This window comes from Schistocerca cancellata, chromosome 3 (genome assembly GCF_023864275.1).
Source record: "Schistocerca cancellata isolate TAMUIC-IGC-003103 chromosome 3, iqSchCanc2.1, whole genome shotgun sequence".
Lineage (NCBI taxonomy): Eukaryota > Metazoa > Arthropoda > Insecta > Orthoptera > Acrididae > Schistocerca > Schistocerca cancellata.
In genome coordinates, this window is record NC_064628.1 from 890,122,866 (window position 1) to 890,138,752 (window position 15,887).

Consider the following 15,887-nt stretch of genomic DNA (forward strand, 5'->3'; position numbering starts at 1 on the left):
CGCGCAATTCACAGTTTACTGTATTCCTTGATGCCTCCTGTTGACGGTGGAACACACATATTGCGTCGCGAGTTAATAATGCACTCTCCAGATGACTTCTCACAAAGCAACTAACGTGGCAGTGGTCACCGTATGTAAGTCCTCCTGGGAGATAAGTTAATTGCTTTCGACGCGCAATTCACAGTTTACTGTATTCCTTGAAGCCTCCTGTTGATGGTGGAACACACAAGTTTCGTCGCGAGTTAATAATGCACTCTCCAGATGACTTCTCACAAAGTGACTAACGTGGCTGTGGTCACCGTATGAAAGTCCTCCTGGGAGATAAGTTAATTGCTTTCGACGCGCGATTCACAGTTTACTGTATTCCCTGAAGCCTCCTGTTGACGGTGGAACACACAAATTGCGTCGCGAGTTAATAGTGCACTCTACAGATGACTTCTCACAAAGCGACTAACGTGGCTGTGGTCACCGTATGAAAGTGATCCTCGGAGATAAATTAATTGCTTTCGACACGCAATTCACAGATTACTGTATCACTTGAAGCCTCCTGTTGACGGTGGTACACACAAATTGCGTCGCGAGTTAATAATGCACTCTCCAGATAACTTCTCACAAAGCGACTATTGAGGCTGTGGTCACCGTATGCAAGTCCTCCTGGGAGATAAGTTAATTGCTTTCGACGCGCAATTCACAGTTTACTGTATTCCTTGAAGCCTCCTGTTGACGGTGGAACACACAAATTGCGTCGCGAGTTAATAATGCACTCTCCAGATGACTTCTCACAAAGCGACTAACGTGGCTGTGGTTACCTTATGAAAGTCCTCCTGGGAGATAAGTTAATTGCTTTCGACGCGCAATTCACAGATTACTGTATTCCTTGAAGCCTGCTGTTGACGGTGGAACACACAAATTGCGTCGCGAGTTAATAATGCACTCTCCAGATGACTTCTCACAAAGCGACTAACGTGGCTGTGGTCACTGTATGAAAGTCTTCCTGGGAGATAAGTTAATTGCTTTCGACGCGCAATTCACAGTTTACTGTATTCCTTGAAGCCTCCTGTTGACGGTGGAACGCACAAATTGCGTCGCGAGTTAATAATGCACTCTCCAGATGACTTCTCACAAAGCGACAAACGTGGCTGTGGTCACCGTATGAAAGTCCTCCTGGGAGATAAGTTAATTGCTTTCGACGCGCAATTCACAGTTTACTGTATTCCTTGAAGCCTCCTGTTGACGGTGGAACACACAAATTGCGTCGCGAGCTAATAATGCACTCTCCAGATAACTTCTCACAAAGCGACTAACGTGGCTGTGGTCACCGTATGTAAGTCCTCCTGGGAGATAAGTTAGTAGCTTTCGACGCGCAATTCACAGTTTACTGTATTCCTTGAAGCCTCCTGTTGATGGTGGAACACACAAATTGCGTCGCGAGTTAATAATGCACTCTCCAGATGACTTCTCACAAAGCGACTAACGTGGCTGTGGTCACCGTATGAAAGTCCTCCTGGGAAATAAGTTAATTGCTTTCGACGCGCAATTCACAGTTTACTGTATTCCTTGAAGCCTCCTGTTGACGTTGGAACCCACAAATTGCGTCGCGAGTTAATAATGCATTCTCCAGATGACTTCTCACAAAGCGACTAACGTGGCTGTGGTCACCGTATGAAAGTCCTCCTGGGAGATAAGTTAATTGCTTTCGACGCGCAATTCACAGTTTACTGTATTCCTTGAAGCCTCCTGTTGACGGTGGAAGACACAAATTGCGTCGCGAGTTAGTAATGCACTCTCCAGATGACTTCTCACAAAGCGACTAACGTGGCTGTGGTCACCGTATGAAAGTCCTCCTGGGAGATAAGTTAATTGCTTTCGACGCGCAATTCACAGTTTTTTTGTATTCCTTGAAGCCTCCTGTTGACGGTGGAACACACAAATTGCGTCGCGAGTTAATAATGCACTCTCCAGATGACTTCTCACAAAGCGACTAACGTGGCTGAGGTCACCGTATGAAAGTCCTCCTGGGAGAATAGTTAATTGCTTTCGACGCGCAATTCACAGTTTACTGTATTCCCTGAAGCCTCCTGTTGACGGTGGAACACACAAATTGCGTCGCGAGTTAATAATGAACTCTCCAGATGACTTCTCACAAAGCGACTAACGTGGCTGTGGTCACCGTATGAAAGTCCACCTGAGAGATAATTTATTTGCTTTTGACGCGCAATTCACAGTTTACTGTATTCCTTGAAGCCTCCTGTTGACGGTGGAACACAAAAATTGCGTCGCGAGTTAATAATGCATTCTCCAGATGACTTCTCACAAAGCGACTAGCGTGGCTGTGGCCACCGTATGAAAGTCTTCCTGGGAGATAAGTTAATTTCTTTCGACGCGCAATTCACAGTTTACTGTATTCCTTGAAGCCTCCTGTTGACGGTGGAATACACTAATGTCGTCGCGAGTTAATAATGCACTCTCCAGATGACTTCCCACAAAGCTACTAACGTGGCTGTGGTCACCGTATGTAAGTCCTCCTGGGAGATTAGTTAATTGCTTTCGACGCGCAATTCACAGTTTACTGTATTCCTTGAAGCCTCCTGTTGATGGTGGAACACACAAGTTGCGTCGCGAGTTAATAATGCACTCTCCAGATGACTTCTCACAAAGCGACTAAAGTGGCTGTGGTCACCGTATGAAAGTCCTCCTGGGAGATAAGTTAATTGCTTTCGACACAGAATTCACAGTTTACTGTACTCCTTGAAGCCTCCTGTTGACGGTGGAACACACAAATTGCGTCGCGAGTTAATAGTGCACTCTCCAGATGACACCTCACAAAGCGACTAACGTGGCTGTGGTCACCGTATGCAAGTCCTCCTGGGAGATAAGTTAATTGCTTTCGACGCGCAATTCACAGTTTACTGTATTCCTTGAAGCCTCCTGTTGACGGTGGAACACACAAATTGCGTCGCGAGCTAATAATGCACTCTCCAGATAACTTCTCACAAAGCGACTAACGTGGCTGTGGTCACCGTATGAAAGTCCTCCTGGGAGATAAGTTAGTAGCTTTCGACGCGCAATTCACAGTTTACTGTATTCCTTGAAGCCTCCTGTTGACGGTGGAACACACAAATTGCGTCGCGAGCTAATAATGCACTCTCCAGATAACTTCTCACAAAGCGACTAACGTGGCTGTGGTCACCGTATGAAAGTGATCCTCGGAGATAAGTTAATTGTTTTCGACACGCAATTCACAGTTTACTGTATCACTTCAAGCCTCCTGTTGACGGTGGAACACACAAATTGCGTCGCGAGTTAATAATGCACTCTCCAGATGACTTCTCACAAAGCGACTAACGTGGCTGTGGTCACCGTATGCAAGTCCTCCTGGGAGATAAGTTAATTGTTTCGACGCGCAATTCACAGTTTACTGTATTCCTTGAAGCCTCCTGTTGACGGTGGAACACACAAATTGCGTCGCGAGTTAATAATGCACTCTCCAGATGACTTCTCACAAAGCGACTTACGTGGCTGTGGTTACCGTATGAAAGTCCTCCTGGGAGATAAGTTAATTGCTTTCGATGCGCAATTCACAGATTACTGTATTCCTTGAAGCCTGCTGTTGACGGTGGAAGACACAAATTCCGTCGCGAGTTAATAATGCACTCTCCAGATGACTTCTCACAAAGCGACTAACGTGGCTGTGGTCACTGTATGAAAGTCCTCCTGGGAGATAAGTTAATTGCTTTCGACGCGCAATTCACAGTTTACTGTATTCCTTGAAGCCTCCTGTTGACGGTGGAACACACAAGTTGCGTCGCGAGTTAATAATGCACTCACCAGATGACTTCTCACAAAGCGACTAACGTGGCTGTGGTCACCGTATGGAAGTCCTCCTGGGAGATAAGTTAATTGCTTTCGACGCGCAATTCACAGTTTACTGTATTCCTTGAAGCCTCCTGTTGACGGTGGAACACACAAATTGCGTCGCGAGCTAATAATGCACTCTCCAGTTAACTTCTCACAAAGCGACTAACGTGGCTGTGGTCACCGTATGAAAGTCTTCCTGGGAGATAAGTTAGTAGCTTTCGACGCGCAATTCACAGTTTACTGTATTCCTTGAAGCCTCCTGTTGATGGTGGAACACACAAATTGCGTCGCGAGTTAATAATGCACTCTCCAGATGACTTCTCACAAAGCGACTAACGTGGCTGTGGTCACCGTATGAAAGTCCTCCTGGGAGATAAGTTAATTGCTTTCGACGCGCAATTCACAGTTTACTGTATTCCTTGAAGCGTCCTGTTGACGGTGGAACACACAAATTGTGCCGCGAGTTTATAATGCACTCTCCAGATGACTTCTCACAAAGCGACTAACGTGGCTGTGGTCACCGTATGAAAGTCCTCCTGGGAGATAGGTTAATTGCTTTCGACGCGCAATTCACAGTTTACTGTATTCCTTGAAGCGTCCTGTTGACGGTGGAACACACAAATTGCGTCGCGAGTTAATAATGCACTCTCCAGATGACTTCTCACAAGGCGACTAACGTGGCTGTGGTCACCGTATGCAAGTCCTCCTGGGAGATAAGTTAATTTCTTTCGACGCGCAATTCACAGTTTACTGTATTCCTTGAAGACTCCTGTTGACGGTGGAACACACAAATTACGTCGCGAGTTAATAATGCACTCTCCAGATGACTTCTCACAAAGCGACTAACGTGGCTGTGGTTACCGTATGAAAGTCCTCCTGGGAGATAAGTTAATTGCTTTCGACGCGCAATTCACAGATTACTGTATTCCTTGAAGCCTGCTGTTGACGGTGGAACACACAAATTGCGTCGCGAGTTAATAATGCACTCTCCAGATGACTTCTCACAAAGCGACTAACGTGGCTGTGGTCACCGTATGAAAGTCCTCTTGGGAGATAAGTTAATTGCTTTCGACGCGCAATTCACAGTTTACTGTATTCCTTGAAGCCTCCTGTTGACGGTGGAACACACAAATTGCGTCGCGAGTTAATAATGCACTCACCAGATGACTTCTCACAAAGCGACTAACGTGGCTGTGGTTACCGTATGAAAGTCCTCCTGGGTGATAAGTTAATTGCTTTCGACGCGCAATTCACAGATTACTGCATTCCTTGAAGCGTGCTGTTGACGGTGGAACACACAAATTGCGCCGCGAGTTAATAATGCACTCTCCAGATGACTTCTCACAAAGCGACTAACGTGGCTGTGGTCACCGTATGAAAGTCCTCCTGGGAGATAAGTTAATTGCTTTCGACGCGCAATTCACAGTTTACTGTATTCCTTGAAGCCTCCTGTTGACGTTGGAACACACAAATTGCGTCGCGAGTTAATAATGCACTCTCCAGATGACTTCTCACAAAGCGACTAACGTGGCTGTGGTCACCGTATGAAAGTCCTCCTGGGAGATAAGTTAATTGCTTTCGACGTGCAATTCACAGTTTACTGTATTCCTTGAAGCCTCCTGTTGACGGTGGAACGCACAAATTGCGTCGCGAGCTAATAATGCACTCTCCAGATAACTTCTCACAAAGCGACTAACGTGGCTGTGGTCATCGTATGAAAGTCCTCCTGGGAGATAAGTTAATTGCTTTCGACGCGCAATTCACAGTTTACTGTATTCCTTGAAGCCTCCTGTTGACGGTGGAACACACAAATTGCGTCGCGAGTTAGTCATGCACTTCCAGATGACTTCCCACAAAGCGACTAACGTGGCTGTGGCCACCGTATGAATGTCCTCCTGGAAGATAAGTTAATTGGTTTCGACGTGCAAATCACAGTTTACTGTATTCCTTGAAGCCTCCTGTTGACGGTGGAATACAAAAATTGCGTCGCGAGTTAATAATGCATTCTCCAGATGTCTTCTCACAAAGCGACTAACGTGGCTGTGGTCAGCGTATGAAAGTGATACTCGGAGATAAGTTAATTGATTTCGACGCGCAATTCTCAGTTTACTGTATTCCTTGAAGCCTCCTGTTGATGGTGGAACACACAAATTGCGTCGCGAGTTAATAATGCACTCTCCAGATGACTTCTCACAAAGCGACTAACGTGGCTCTGGTCACCGTATGTAAGTCCTCCTGGTAGATAAGGTAATTGCTTTCGACGCGCAATTCACAGTTTACTGTATTCCTTGAAGCCTCCTGTTGACGGTGGAACACACAAATTGCGTCGCGAGTTAATAATGCACTCTCCAGATGACTTCTCACAAAGCAACTAACGTGGCTGTGGTCACCGTATGTAAGTCCTCCTGGGAGATAAGTTAATTGCTTTCGACGCGCAATTCACAGTTTACTGTATCCTTGAAGCCTCCTGTTGACGGTGAAACACACAAATTGCGTCGTGAGTTAATAATGCACTCTCCATATGACTTCCCGCAAAGCGACTAACGTGGCTGTGGTCACCGTATGAGAGTCCTGTTGGGAGATAAGTTAACTGCTTTCGACGCGCAATTCACAGTTTACTGTATTCCTTGAAGATTCCTGTTGACGGTGGAACACACAAATTGCGTCGCGACATAATAATGCACTCTCCAGATGACTTCTCACAAAGCGACTAACGTGGTTGTGGTCACCATATGAAAGTCCTCCTGGGAGATAAGTTAATTGCTTTCGACGTGCAATTCACAGTTTACTGTATTCCTTGAAGCGTCCTGTTGACGGTGGAACACACAAATTGCGCCGCGAGTTTATAATGCACTCTCCAGATGAATTCTCACAAAGCGACTAACGTGGCTGTGGTCACCGTATGAAAGTCCTCCTGGGAGATAAGTTAATTGCTTTCGACGCGCAATTCACAGTTTACTGTATTCCTTGAAGCCTCCTGTTGACGGTGGAACACACAAATTGCGTCGCGAGTTAATAATGCACTCTCCAGATGACTTCCCACAAAGCGACTAACGTGGCAGTGGCCACCGTATGAAAGTCCTCCTGGAAGATAAGTTAATTGCTTTCGACGTGCAAATCACAGTTTACTGTATTCCTTGAAGCCTCCTGTTGACGGTGGAACACAAAAATTGCGTCGCGAGTTAATAATGCATTCTCCAGATGTCTTCTCACAAAGCGACTAACGTGGCTGTGGTCAGCGTATGAAAGTGATCCTCGGAGATAAGTTAATTGATTTCGACGCGCAATTCACAGTTTACTGTATTCCTTGAAGCCTCCTGTTGATGGCGGAACACACAAATTGTGTCGCGAGTTAATAATGCACTCTCCAGATGACTTCTCACAAAGCGACTAACGTGGCTCTGGTCACCGTATGTAAGTCCTCCTGGTAGATAAGTTAATTGCTTTCGACGCGCAATTCACAGTTTACTGTATTCCTTGAAGCCTCCTGTTGACGGTGGAACACACAAATTGCGTCGCGAGTTAATAATGCACTCTCCAGATGACTTCTCACAAAGCGACTAACGTGGCTGTGGTCACCCTATGTAAGTCCTCCTGGGAGATAAGTTAATTGCTTTCGACGCGCAATTCACAGTTTACTGTATCCTTGAAGCCTCCTGTTGACGGTGAAACACACAAATTGCGTCGTGAGTTAATAATGCACTCTCCATATGACTTCCCGCAAAGCGACTAACGTGGCTGTGGTCACCGTATGAGAGTCCTGTTGGGAGATAAGTTAACTGCTTTCGACGCGCAATTCACAGTTTACTGTATTCCTTGAAGATTCCTGTTGACGGTGGAACACACAAATTGCGTCGCGACATAATAATGCACTCTCCAGATGACTTCTCACAAAGCGACTAACGTGGTTGTGGTCACCATATGAAAGTCCTCCTGGGAGATAAGTTAATTGCTTTCGACGTGCAATTCACAGTTTACTGTATTCCTTGAAGCGTCCTGTTGACGGTGGAACTCACAAATTGCGCCGCGAGTTTATAATGCACTCTCCAGATGAATTCTCACAAAGCGACTAACGTGGCTGTGGTCACCGTATGAAAGTCCTCCTGGGAGATAAGTTAATTGCTTTCGACGCGCAATTCACAGTTTACTGTATTCCTTGAAGCCTCCTGTTGACGGTGGAACACACAAATTGCGTCGCGAGTTAATAATGCACTCTCCAGATGACTTCTCACAAGGCGACTAACGTGGCTGTGGTCACCGTATGCAAGTCCTCCTGGGAGATAAGTTAATTGCTTTCGACGCGCAATTCACAGTTTACTGTATTCCTTGAAGCCTCCTGTTGACGGTGGAACACACAAATTGCGTCGCGAGCTAATAATGCACTCTCCAGATAACTTCTCACAAAGCGACTAACGTGGCTGTGGTCACCGTATGAAAGTCTTCCTGGAAGATAAGTTAGTAGCTTTCGACGCGCAATTCACAGTTTACTGTATTCCTTGAAGCCTCCTGTTGATGGTGGAACACACAAATTGCGTCGCGAGTTAATAATGCACTCTCCAGATGACTTCTCACAAAGCGACTAACGTGGCTGTGGTCACCGTATGAAAGTCCTCCTGGGAGATAAGTTAATTGCTTTCGACGCGCAATTCACAGTTTACTGTATTCCTTGAAGCGTCCTGTTGACGGTGGAACACACAAATTGTGCCGCGAGTTTATAATGCACTCTCCAGATGACTTCTCACAAAGCGACTAACGTGGCTGTGGTCACCGTATGAAAGTCCTCCTGGGAGATAGGTTAATTGCTTTCGACGCGCAATTCACAGTTTACTGTATTCCTTGAAGCGTCATGTTGACGGTGGAACACACAAATTGCGTCGCGAGTTAATAATGCACTCTCCAGATGACTTCTCACAAGGCGACTAATGTGGCTGTGGTCACCGTATGCAAGACCTCCTGGGAGATAAGTTAATTTCTTTCGACGCGCAATTCACAGTTTACTGTATTCCTTGAAGACTCCTGTTGACGGTGGAACACACAAATTACGTCGCGAGTTAATAATGCACTCTCCAGATGACTTCTCACAAAGCGACTAACGTGGCTGTGGTTACCGTATGAAAGTCCTCCTGGGAGATAAGTTAATTGCTTTCGACGCGCAATTCACAGATTACTGTATTCCTTGAAGCCTGCTGTTGACGGTGGAACACACAAATTGCGTCGCGAGTTAATAATGCACTCTCCAGATGACTTCTCACAAAGCGACTAACGTGGCTGTGGTCACCGTATGAAAGTCCTCTTGGGAGATAAGTTAATTGCTTTCGACGCGCAATTCACAGTTTACTGCATTCCTTGAAGATTCCTGTTGACGGTGGAACACACAAATTGCGTCGCGACATAATAATGCACTCTCCAGATGACTTCTCACAAAGCGACTAACGTGGCTGTGGTCACCGTATGAAAGTCCTCCTGGGAGATAAGTTAATTGCTTTCGACGCGCAATTCAAAGTTTACTGTATTCCTTGAAGCGTCCTGTTGACGGTGGAACACACAAATTGCGCCGCGAGTTTATAATGCACTCTCCAGATGACTTCTCACAAAGCGATTAACGTGGCTGTGGTCACCGTATGAAAGTCCTCCTGGGAGATAAGTTAATTGCTTTCGACGCGCAATTCACAGTTTACTGTATTCCTTGAAGCCTCCTGTTGACGGTGGAACACACAAATTGCGTCGCGAGTTAATAATGCTCTCTCCAGATGACTTCTCACAAGGCGACTAACGTGGCTGTGGTCACCGTATGCAAGTCCTCCTGGGAGATAAGTTAATTGCTTTCGACGCGCAATTCACAGTTTACTGTATTCCTTGAAGCCTCCTGTTGACGGTGGAACACACAAATTGCGTCGCGAGTTAATAATGCACTCTCCAGATGACTTCTCAGAAAGCGACTAACGTGGCTGTGGTCACCGTATGAGAGTCCTGTTGGGAGATAAGTTAATTGCTTTCGACGCGCAATTCACAGTTTACTGTATTCCTTGAAGATTCCTGTTGACGGTGGAACACACAAATTGCGTCGCGACATAATAATGCACTCTCCAGATGACTTCTCACAAAGCGACTAACGTGGTTGTGGTCACCATATGAAAGTCCTCCTGGGAGATAAGTTAATTGCTTTCGACGTGCAATTCACAGTTTACTGTATTCCTTGAAGCGTCCTGTTGACGGTGGAACACACAAATTGCGCCGCGAGTTTATAATGCACTCTCCAGATGAATTCTCACAAAGCGACTAACGTGGCTGTGGTCACCGTATGAAAGTCCTCCTGGGAGATAAGTTAATTGCTTTCGACGCGCAATTCACAGTTTACTGTATTCCTTGAAGCCTCCTGTTGACGGTGGAACACACAAATTGCGTCGCGAGTTATTAATGCACTCTCCAGATGACTTCGCACAAGGCGACTAACGTGGCTGTGGTCACCGTATGCAAGTCCTCCTGGGAAATAAGTTAATTGCTTTCGACGCGCAATTCACAGTTTACTGTATTCCTTGAAGCCTCCTGTTGACGGTGGAACACACAAATTTCGTCGCGAGTTAATAATGCACTCTCCAGATGACTTCTCACAAAGCGACTATCGTGGCTGTGGTTACCGTATGAAAGTCCTCCTGGGAGATAAGTTAATTGCTTTCGACGCGCAATTCACAGAATACTGTATTCCTTGAAGCCTGCTGTTGACGGTGGAACACACAAATTGCGTCGCGAGTTAATAATGCACTCTCCAGATGACTTCTCACAAAGCGACTAACGTGGCTGTGGCCACCGTATGAAAGTCCTCCTGGAAGATAAGTTAATTGCTTTCGACGTGCAAATCACAGTTTACTGTATTCCTTGAAGCCTCCTGTTGACGGTGGAACACAAAAATTGCGTCGCGAGTTAATAATGCATTCTCCAGATGTCTTCTCACAAAGCGACTAACGTGGCTGTGGCCACCGTATGAAAGTCTTCCTGGGAGATAAGTTAATTGCTTTCGACGCGCAATTCACAGTTTACTGTATTCCTTGAAGCCTCCTGTTGACGGTGGAACACACAAATTGCGTCGCGAGTTAATAATGCACTCTCCAGATGACTTCTCACAAAGCGACTAACGTGGCTGTGGTCACCGCATGTAAGTCCTCCTGGGAGATAAGTTAATTGCTTTCGACGCGCAATTCACAGTTTACTGTATTCCTTGAAGCCTCCTGTTGATGGTGGAACACACAAGTTGCGTCGCGAGATAATAATGTACTCTCCAGATGACTTCTCACAAAGCGACTAACGTGGCTGTGGTCACCGTATGAAAGTCCTCCTGGGAGATAAGTTAATTGCTTTCGACGCGCAATTCACAGTTTACTGTATTCCTTGAAGCCTCCTGTTGACGGTGGAACACACAAATTGCGTCGCGAGTTAATAATGCACTCTCCAGATAACTTCTCACAAAGCGACTAACGTGGCTGTGGTCACCGTATGAAAGTGATCCTCGGAGATAAGTTAATTGCTTTCGACGCGCAATTCACAGTTTACTGTATTCCTTGAAGCCTCCTGTTGACGGTGGAACACACAAATTGCGTCGCGAGTTAATAATGCACTCTCCAGATAACTTCTCACAAAGCGACTAACGTGGCTGTGGTCACCGTATGAAAGTGATCCTCGGAGATAAGTTAATTGCTTTCGACGCGCAATTCACAGTTTACTGTATTCCTTGAAGCCTCCTGTTGACGGTGGAACACACAAATTGCGTCGCGAGTTAATAATGCACTCTCCAGATGACTTCTCACAAAGCGACTAACGTGGCTGTGGTCACCGTATGTAAGTCCTCCTGGGAGATAAGTTAACTGCTTTCGACGCGCAATTCACAGTTTACTGTATTCCTTGAAGCCTCCTGTTGATGGTGGAACACACAAGTTGCGTCGCGAGTTAATAATGCACTCTCCAGATGACTTCTCACAAAGCGACTAACGTGGCTGTGGTTACCGTATGAAAGTCCTCCTGGGAGATAAGTTAATTGCTTTCGACGCGGAATTCACAGTTTACTGTATTCCTTGAAGCCTCCTGTTGACGGTGGAACACACAAATTGCGTCGCGAGCTAATAATGCACTCTCCAGTTAACTTCTCAAAAAGCGACTAACGTGGCTGTGGTCACCGTATGAAAGTCCTCCTGGGAGATAAGTTAGTAGCTTTCGACGCGCAATTCACAGTTTACCGTATTCCTTGAAGCCTCCTGTTGATGGTGGAACACACAAATTGCGTCGCGAGTTATAATGCACTCTCCAGATGACTTCTCACAAAGCGACTAACGTGGCTGTGGTCACCGTATGAAAGTCCTCCTGGGAAATAAGTTAATTGCTTTCGACGCGCAATTCACAGTTTACTGTATTCCTTGAAGCCTCCTGTTGACGGTGGAACAAACAAATTGCGTCGCGAGTTAATAATGCACTCTCCAGATGACTTCTCACAAAGCGACTAACGTGGCTGCGGTCACCGTATGAAAGTCCTCCTGGGAGATAAGTTATTTGCTTTCGACGCGCAATTCACAGTTTACTGTATTCCTTGAAGCCTGCTGTTGACGGTGGAAGACACAAATTGCGTCGCGAGTTAATAATGCACTCTCCAGATGACTTTTCACAAAGCGACTAACGTGGCTGTGGTCACCGTATGAAAGTCCTCCTGGGAGATAAGTTAATTGCTTTCGACGCACAATTCACAGTTTACTGTATTCCTTGAAGCCTCCTGTTGACGGTGGAACACACATATTGCGTCGCGAGCTAATAATGCACTCTCCAGATATCTTCTCACAAAGCGACTAACGTGGCTGTGGTCACCGTATGAAAGTACTCCTGGGAGATAAGTTAATTGCTTTCGACGCGCAATTCACAGAATACTGTATTCCTTGAAGCCTGCTGTTGACGGTGGAACACAGAAATTGCGTCGCGAGTTAATAATGCACTCTCCAGATGACCTCTCACAAAGCGACTAACGTGGCTGTGGTCACAGTATGAAAGTCCTCCTGGGAGATATGTTAATTGCTTTCGACGCGCAATTCACAGTTTACTGTATTCCCTGAAGCCTCCTGTTGACGGTGGAACACACAAATTGCGTCGCGAGTTAATAATGAACTCTCCAGATGACTTCTCACAAAGCGACTAACGTGGCTGTGGTCACCGTATGTAAGTCCTATTGGGAGATAAGTTAATTGCTTTCGACGCGCAATTCACAGTTTACTGTATTCCTTGAAGATTCCTGTTGACGGTGGAACACACAAATTGCGTCGCGACATAATAATGCACTCTCCAGATGACTTCTCACAATGCGACTAACGTGGCTGTGGGCACCGTATGAAAGTCCTCCTGGGAGATAAGTTAATTGCTTTCGACGCGCAATTCACAGTTTACTGTATTCCTTGAAGCGTCCTGTTGACGGTGGAACACGCAAATTGCGCCGCGAGTATATAATGCACTCTCGAGATGACTTCTCACAAAGCGACTAACGTGGCTGTGGTCACCGTATGAAAGTCCTCCTGGGAGATAAGTTAATTGCTTTCGACGCGCAATTCACAGTTTACTGTATTCCTTGAAGCCTCCTGTTGACAATGGAACACACAAATTGCGTCGCGAGTTAATAATGCACTCTCCAGATGACTTCTCACAAAGCGACTAACGTGGCTGTGGTCACCGTATGCAAGTCCTCCTGGGAGATAAGTTAATTGCTTTCGACGCGCAATTCACAGTTTACTGTATTCCTTGAAGCCTCCTGTTGACGGTGGAACACACAAATTGCGTCGCGAGTTAATAATGCACTCACCAGATGACTTCTCACAAAGCGACTAACGTGGCTGTGGCCACCGTATGAAAGTCTTCCTGGGAGATAAGTTAATTGCTTTCGACGCGCAATTCACAGTTTACTGTATTCCTTGAAGCCTCCTGTTGACGGTGGAACACACAAATTGCGTCGCGAGTTAATAATGCACTCTCCAGATGACTTCTCACAAAGCGACTAACGTGGCTGTGGTCACCGTATGTAAGTCCTCCTGGGAGATAAGTTAATTGCTTTCGACGCGCAATTCACAGTTTACTGTATTCCTTGAAGCCTCCTGTTGATGGTGGAACACACAAGTTGCGTCGCGAGTTAATAATGCACTCTCCAGATGACTTCTCACAAAGCGACTAACGTGGCTGTGGTTACCGTATGAAAGTCCTCCTGGGAGATAAGTTAATTGCTTTCGACGCGCAATTCACAGTTTACTGTATTCCTTGAAGCCTCCTGTTGACGGTGGAACACACAAATTGCGTCGCGAGTTAATAATGCACTCTCCAGATGACTTCTCACAAAGCGACTAACGTGGCTGTGGTCACCGTATGAAAGTCCTCCTGGGAGATAAGTTAATTGCTTTCGACGCGCAATTCACAGTTTACTGTATTCCTTGAAGCCTCCTGTTGACGGTGGAACACACAAATTGCGTCGCGAGTAAATAATGCACTCTCCAGATAACTTCTCACAAAGCGACTAACGTGGCTGTGGTCACCGTATGAAAGTGATCCTCGGAGATAAGTTAATTGCTTTCGACGCGCAATTCACAGTTTACTGTATTCCTTGAAGCCTCCTGTTGACGGTGGAACACACAAATTGCGTCGCGAGTTAATAATGCACTCTCCAGATAACTTCTCACAAAGCGACTAACGTGGCTGTGGTCACCGTATGAAAGTGATCCTCGGAGATAAGTTAATTGCTTTCGACGCGCAATTCACAGTTTACTGTATTCCTTGAAGCCTCCTGTTGACGGTGGAACACACAAATTGCGTCGCGAGTTAATAATGCACTCTCCAGATGACTTCTCACAAAGCGACTAACGTGGCTGTGGTCACCGTATGTAAGTCCTCCTGGGAGATAAGTTAATTGCTTTCGACGCGCAATTCACAGTTTACTGTATTCCTTGAAGCCTCCTGTTGATGGTGGAACACACAAGTTGCGTCGCGAGTTAATAATGCACTCTCCAGATGACTTCTCACAAAGCGACTAACGTGGCTGTGGTTACCGTATGAAAGTCCTCCTGGGAGATAAGTTAATTGCTTTCGACGCGGAATTCACAGTTTACTGTATTCCTTGAAGCCTCCTGTTGACGGTGGAACACACAAATTGCGTCGCGAGCTAATAATGCACTCTCCAGTTAACTTCTCAAAAAGCGACTAACGTGGCTGTGGTCACCGTATGAAAGTCCTCCTGGGAGATAAGTTAGTAGCTTTCGACGCGCAACTCATAGTTTACTGTATTCCTTGAAGCCTCCTGTTGATGGTGGAACACACAAATTGCGTCGCGAGTTATAATGCACTCTCCAGATGACTTCTCACAAAGCGACTAACGTGGCTGTGGTCATCGTATGAAAGTCCTCCTGGGAAATAAGTTAATTGCTTTCGACGCGCAATTCACAGTTTACTGTATTCCTTGAAGCCTCCTGTTGACGGTGGAACAAACAAATTGCGTCGCGAGTTAATAATGCACTCTCCAGATGACTTCTCACAAAGCGACTAACGTGGCTGCGGTCACCGTATGAAAGTCCTCCTGGGAGATAAGTTATTTGCTTTCGACGCGCAATTCACAGTTTACTGTATTCCTTGAAGCCTGCTGTTGACGGTGGAAGACACAAATTGCGTCGCGAGTTAATAATGCACTCTCCAGATGACTTTTCACAAAGCGACTAACGTGGCTGTGGTCACCGTATGAAAGTCCTCCTGGGAGATAAGTTAATTGCTTTCGACGCGCAATTCACAGTTTACTGTATTCCTTGAAGCCTCCTGTTGACGGTGGAACACACATATTGCGTCGCGAGCTAATAATGCACTCTCCAGATGACTTTTCACAAAGCGACTAACGTGGCTGTGGTCACCGTATGAAAGTCCTCCTGGGAGATAAGTTAATTGCTTTCGACGCGGAATTCACAGTTTACTGTATTCCTTGAAGCCTCCTGTTGACGGTGGAACACACAAATTGCGTCGCGAGCTAATAATGC